The sequence below is a fragment of the Amphibalanus amphitrite genome, unplaced genomic scaffold, assembly GCF_019059575.1.
Source record: "Amphibalanus amphitrite isolate SeventyFive unplaced genomic scaffold, NRLGWU_Aamphi_draft 000360F_arrow, whole genome shotgun sequence".
Lineage (NCBI taxonomy): Eukaryota > Metazoa > Arthropoda > Thecostraca > Balanomorpha > Balanidae > Amphibalanus > Amphibalanus amphitrite.
The window spans coordinates 537369-543429 of record NW_024881854.1 but is presented as its reverse complement, the minus strand read 5'-3'; the positions used below and the strand labels follow the sequence as shown (position 1 = coordinate 543429).

Here is a 6061-nt window from a genome sequence, read left to right as displayed (position 1 = left end):
TTTTCAATAATCATATTATGCGTCATTGCTTTAAAAATAAAGAGAGTCGGACCGTAATTCTTTCAAAATGACTGATCGTGCTCAATATCTATCGGAATATATCAACAGATTGGCCAGACTCATTGGCTAAATATGTTTAAATTGCATTTTTCTTACTTTCTGCAGATTTTCCTGCAAAATTTTACTGTAGTTTAAGCTGCGTTTCCTGCAGATTGTGTTCACAGACCAATGGGAGACAAGTATTTCTTCATCAACAGGTTTATTCGCCATCAATTGGTCTAGCGGGTGTTTTTCGTATGCGCAGCTTATGTCACAGCTGCGTAAGAACACGTTCGCTTTGAATCATTATGGATCATTATAGAGTTCAGTGTTATGGATATTTCTTTTCGGAATATCTATACACTGTGGGAATATCAAAGGTCAATGTTGATGCGTTTCATAAGATTTGTGGTGGCGGGATTATCGTCATTAACTAATTACTTGATATATTTTAATGAGGAGTGGTGTAATGCCCGCACGACTGTTGACTTTCATTGTAATTGCTTGAGCTGGTTCCTGGGCCGCCTCAGATAGCAGGATGGTGTGTCAAGTATCATGGCCTGACAGGAAGGTGGGTACCCAGACCCCTAGCTCAATATTAACCTCAGATGAAGCCCGTATATATGTCTTAGAGTTTGTTAAAGTTTTAACCTCACCTTCATATAACCTAACATAACCTGAAATAACCAGACATGCTAGAACCCTTATTTTGGTCAAATGCTGATGAGCAGAAAATATTAACTTTTTGATGATTTGCCATGCCTACCTATTGCTATGTCTGGACGAGGGTTTCTCGGTTACTGTGTAGATAAACTATGGTGAAGATAAAAAACATCATCTACCCTAGCCTAACCTTTGCGTACTAAACTACCACTTTTAGTAAATGTTCAGAAAGAGTGATTCACTTTTCAGGCATACATTTTGTACATTCTTGCACTATTTGACATCCTGAATCCAGATATGATATTTACATGTGATACAAATACAAAACAAAAATCAAACCTTACCTAACGGCTAACCCCATGCCAGACTGAAAACATCCATACACCATGCCGGATGCCCGTGAGACTATCTTGCGCCGAAATTCGGCACAAGCGATTTTGCGCCGAAATTTCTGAGTGATTTGCGCCAAAAATTAGGTGCCTATTTGTGCGAAAATTAAGCCCTTTTCATATAAAGCACATGTGCACATATACTGATCAAGGCTATATCAACCAGGCAGAGTGTTTCGGGGCTTTGTACACTATCCCATGTTTGAGCGTCCAAATTAGTTTTTATTTCCACGTAAACCCAATACCTCGGTGGGAGCCAGCGAGGGCCCGGCAGCGGAGCAGCACGTGCTCCGGCACATCAGCCTCTTCTCGGCTCACGGTGCAGAGCGCCGCTGGGCACCGCTTGTCTGGGCACTGCTGACACGCGGCGGGGTGGAGACAGCCGATTCGGTGCCGTATTGGAGCGAGCTGCCCCGGTGTTCCGCCCTCATCTGGTGCACCGAAATGGCATCCTCTCGGTCCTCTCCGGGGAGAGGGAGCGGCGGCGTGCTCCCGAGGAGTGGCTTGAATAGTGATTCTGAGCAGTTGTCGCGCCACTGATGCGAGGCCGCACAATGAACCGCCCTGGTCAGCGATCGGGCGTTTGAGGGCAGGGCGGCCGCTAGTTTTGCCAGATCGTCCACGCTCTCATTCCCCTCGATAGGTACTGCAGTGGGCAGGAACCCACTGCTATTGCTTAACGACGCTTGGCGACGTTCAACAAGGTTTTCCATGCCTATCTCTACGCCGAAGGTTGAGGCCTCACCTGGGCGGCCGTTCCTCCGCTGAGTAGACTCAGGGCGGCTCGCCAGTTCGAGCACGCGACGACCGGGGCGGGGACGTCTCGTCCCGCAACCTCTCCAGAGCTGCCCACGGGGCGAATCTGCTGCTAGATTGACCAGCGTACCGCATAAATTCGGTGACTGTTTTCGCCAAAAAATTATGCGACCGCCCTGCACCGAAAAATTCGTCCGCCGCCATGCGCTGAATTCGGCGCATGCGAAGTTACGCCGGACGTGCGCTTAAATTTTCGGCGCAATCCCGCCACTACGCCGGACATATTCGGCTTAACGTGTATTTTTTTCCAGTCTGGACCCCATGTTGCATATTCATATGAACTGTAGATCAGATATTTTTTGAACAAATACCCATCTTTCATCCTTTCAGCATGCCTACAACCTACTAAACAGCCTTGGTATTAACCTACCATTCATACTTTATCTACACATACATATTGATATATGGGGTATGTTTGGTTCAGTAGGTTATAGTAGGTCAGGTGCCTACATGCTATCATTTGTCATGCTTTGATTTCAGGTGGTGTCTTGTGGGCTTTATAGTGGGCTTTGTGGCCCTCTCTAAGTGCAAGGGTTAAGTGTTGATGCACATAATGCAATGTGTTTTTTTTTCCATGGGCGCAGGAACCTCACGTAAAGTGTGGGGGGAGGGGGGCAGAGAACTTCTATGTCACTTTGTGGGAACCCCAATACCCCTATGAACAAATTCTTTACAGTTTCGTGCTTATCTCACCTTGCCGAACAATTTCTTGCTGTTAGTTTTGAATTTAAATGAAAAATAAATATTTTATTTTTAGCATAACTGAAAAGTGGGGACATCCCCTTCCCGATCCTAGGCCGCCTACGTTTTCTTTTTCTTAATGGTACAAATCGTCCAGATTCATATGAGAAGGGTAGGTACTAGGTAGCTACCTACAAAATCAAATCAATGCCTCAATTGTTTATTGTTTTATTACAATAAGTCCCTCCTCTGCCAATCACACTAAACTATCTACTGTCACAATGCAGTGTGCGTCATGATTTCTCAACTCTATGCATACAATATATTTCCATTTGTCAATCACATATTGTTTTTTTTTACAGGCTTTCCGGTTATGACTGAGGCCAGCATCTCACGTGCCCTGGCTACGCCAAATCACTGCGGATGCCGGATGCCGAGGACCGGAGAGCCAACCGCTTTGAGGCGTGAGCTCTGTGGCGTGGCTCGAGTGATCACCAGTTTCTGACGGCTACGGCGCCGTCAACCTGGTTGAATAGGTGGGGCCTGGACGAGGGTGCCCTTATTACGGTGGTCAATCGGTTACGTCCGAGGGACGCTCGAACACGCTGCCGTCGCGTGGCTGCCGGCGGCCGCCCCCTCGCACGTGAATCTCCTGGAGCGAGGACTGCGGGAGGCGACCGCATCATCACCTGTGTCCACGCTCAACACCGTGCCACGCACTAATGGCGGAAGCCCGACTTTCTCCGATGGAGGAGAGAAGCTGGACGCTGGCTGCCAGGCTGCTGGGGAGGGCGCTGGGTCTGCCATCAGGGGACCCCCTGCGCGCGACCGCCGAGGCCTCGGCACCGGCGCGCCTGCCTTCGGTCCGAGGCTGGAGATTGCGAGGCCGCCAGGCCTGGCGAAAGCGAGAATCCCACCGTGGCAACAGACGGCTGGCGTCACCTTCCGGTTGGACGTGTGCCCGATCCGGGCTGGGGCCACGGCGGCGGAAAGGGAAAGCATGGCTACGCTGCACCTCGCGTTCCTGCCCCTGTGTGCTGTCCGGCTTTGGACGGACGGATCTGTGGAGGGCGGAGTCTTCAGGCGCTGGGCGGGAGCCGTGCTGGTCTGGCTGGACGAAGAGGTCGAGGAACTGCGGGCCCCGGCCGGAGAGTTGTGCTATAGCTACCGCGCGGAGATGGTGGCGCTGGTGACCGGTCCGGAGACCGTACTCGGAAGAGACAGAGACCAGGACCTGCGGTCCGTACCTATCTGCTAACTGTGCGGTAGTGCTGGTGTAGTGCAACATTTTTGGATGGCTAGCTACATTTCACGATTAAATAGCTGGTACGTTTCAGTGCAGGTGGCGTGACGAACAATGTATCTGTTGGCCACTTCTGCGGCCGCTGCCATTTCCTACTCGAAGGCGGGCGCGCTGGGCCGGCAGGATGTTCCCATTATGTGTCGACGACAAAGCGAGTATATTCATGTTCTTTTAATGCACAGAAGTCTGTTGTATATTTGAAGTTTTATTTTAGGTTAACGATTGCGAAGGGCAGATTCATCTTCTCTCTTGCATTTGTGTTGCCACTTTAGCGTTCATGTTTGTCATAAGTGTCCTGGTCCGGCTTGGTTGTCATCTTTATTCGTGATGTATTTTATTTTACGAACATGCTGGTGATCAATGCAATACACTTTTGATTAATAATGCTGCTTTAGCTCTGATCCTTTGTGGTATGTCTTGATTGTACTACTGCGATAGTGATTTTTCCTCACCAAAATATGCAGGCAACAAATGTAAATGCTGCCAAAAGTTTGTCATTGCGTGATGTATCTAAAAGACATAAAGTTTCTGAACGTGGTCGTGTACTACGCAACCGGAAACTCAATAGGACGTGGAATGCTGTGAAGCAAAACTACAGAAGTGAGGCTGGCCACGCCAAAATCAAGTGAGATATGTCTGGCCTTTCTCCAGCCGCCAAGGCTTCGACAGACTATCCGCGGGTTCGGTGTCTCTCGAACTACGAAGATTCAACGTCGTCCGGCCAATCCTGGTTAAGGTCAGCGGGGACTAAGCTGTGGTTATGGAACAGGATTGGCTGTCCGAGAGACTCCGAACCTGGGGTATGTTGCAGCACAGCTATGTCGACCGAGTGTCGTCGCAAGCTGCCCCACTCGACGAGAAAAAGTAAAACCGTCCCGTCCTAGGCTGACTAGGCTTAGCTAGGTGGCAGCACAGTCGCGCCGGCAGGGGGCAGTGCCACAACCAGCCGACTGATATTTTCGTGTGACGTCAGAACCGGTGCCTCCCTGCCGCCAACTGACCCACTCGCCGGGCGCCGCGACCTGACCCGTGTCACTGCCGCGGCCTGCGCGTGCGCAATAGAGTCGGGGCTGGAATCCGGGGGTTCGGCCGGCCGGCCGCCTCTGGAGCGGGGGATTTTTTTAGTAGACCTACTGTACAGCTGACTGACCTGCTGACCGCTGTGACCGGTACATCCGTACAGAGTTCCCTGGGCGCTCCCAGCTGCATTATACGCAGCTGGGAGCAGCCGTGAAGGGCGGCCAGTGAGGCGTCAGTGATTGCGCCGGACAGAGAGCCGCCAAGTGTGACGTCTTCCAGGCTGGTGAGGGCGGACAGCAGCCTCTGTAAGGCCCCGGCAGTGACACGCGGGCAGTCTGGGAAACACAGACACATACATATATGGTAGGTGAATGGCGTGGGAGCTGCTACGCTACTCGCTAGCACTGCTGAGACATAGACAGGTATGACACTACATGCTGCATACGAGCTGACTGTTAGGTAATATTGAGCAGTAAATAGTGATAATGAACACATTTAATATTATTTGTATGTATATTTGTGTATATGTAAGTACGTATGCATGTATGTATGAATGTACAGTTTTTATATCTGCAAAGAAGTAGCTATATACGCATGCATGTATACCTACACTGAGAAAACAAAAAACACACTTAAGACACTCCCGGCCAAAGTGTCCGCCCTGAAACCCCTGTAGAACACCTTTCTCGAACACCTTTAATGGTGTCAGGCTGTTGTACACCCCATGGGTGTTTATCAAGTGTCGATTACACCTTATTGGTGTTGTTCGGGTGTTTTGGTCAATAGACACTTCGACAAGTACCCACGAATCTTGTCTTAAATCCCTCTAGAATTCCCGTGGGATGTTCAGTGGGTGTCAACACCCCATACACCCCACAGGTATTAACCCTCGCCCATGTAGGGGGGGGGGGGTTGGTGCAACCCCCCCCCTGAGGTTTTTCGGAAATAGTGCAAAAACGGCGGCGCGCAGCGCCGCCAAATTTTGGGTACCTTATGGGGCAAACCTTGCGCATCTTTTGATAAAAAAAAATTTGACCGGGTCATGTCAGGTCACGGAGTTATGACGTCACAAAGGGAACAGCCTCCGGCCGGATTTTCACAAACTGAGTGCCAACGCCCGAGGTTTCCTGCCGGTGGTACGGAGATCGGT

The 6061-nt window shown here is 50.2% G+C and overlaps 1 long non-coding RNA gene across 1 annotated transcript; it reads left to right on the top strand.

Moving 5' to 3' along the window:
- The first annotated feature begins 397 nt into the window (after window positions 1-397).
- LOC122389507 lies at window positions 398-4275 on the top strand. The gene is made up of 2 exons (XR_006257987.1): window positions 398-610; window positions 2951-4275. It is a non-coding gene; the product is annotated as an uncharacterized LOC122389507 (long non-coding RNA).
- The last annotated feature ends 1786 nt before the right edge of the window (window positions 4276-6061 follow it).